This window comes from Corvus brachyrhynchos, unplaced genomic scaffold (assembly GCF_000691975.1).
Source record: "Corvus brachyrhynchos isolate BGI_N302 unplaced genomic scaffold, ASM69197v1 scaffold126, whole genome shotgun sequence".
NCBI lineage: Eukaryota > Metazoa > Chordata > Aves > Passeriformes > Corvidae > Corvus > Corvus brachyrhynchos.
In genome coordinates, this window is record NW_008239283.1 from 7,961,649 (window position 1) to 7,962,297 (window position 649).

A 649-nucleotide genomic window follows, 5' to 3' on the forward strand; every position below is an offset into this window, starting at 1 on the left:
GCAGGAACTGAGTTATAACTCCTTATTCACACAGGATCACAGAATTGTTAGGGTGGGAAGGGACCTCTGGAGCATCCCGTCCAACCCCCTGTCAAGGCAGGGTCACCGGAGCAGGTGGCACAGCAACGCGTCCAGGTGGGTTTGGGATGTATCCAGAGAAGGAAACTCCACGACCCCTCTGGGCAGCCTGTCCCAATGTTCTGCCACCCTCAATGTAAAGAAGTTCGTCCTCATGTTGAGGTGAAACTTCTTATGTTTGTTTATGGCCTTGCTTCCTCATGTTGAGGTGAAACTTCTTGTGTTTGTTTATGGCCATTGCTCCTCACCCTGTCGCTGAGCCCCACCGAAAAGTCTGGCACCATCCTCTTGACACCCGCCTTTGAGATATTTATGTGCATTAATGGAGATCGCCTCTTAGTCTTCTCTCCTCTGAACTATATTATAAAAGTAATGAAAACCTATGAGATATTCCAAAAATAACCTTACCAACTAACGCTATTAATGTCTCTAAGGTCAAGGCAGACCTATTTCTCCCTATAGAGGGGCGTTCTGAACCAGCCCTGAAAGGCGAGCTAACAGGTCCCCGGGCGGGAACCGCTCCCTGACTCCGGCTCAGCCGTGCCCGGTGCGAGGGGCGCGGGCGGTCCCC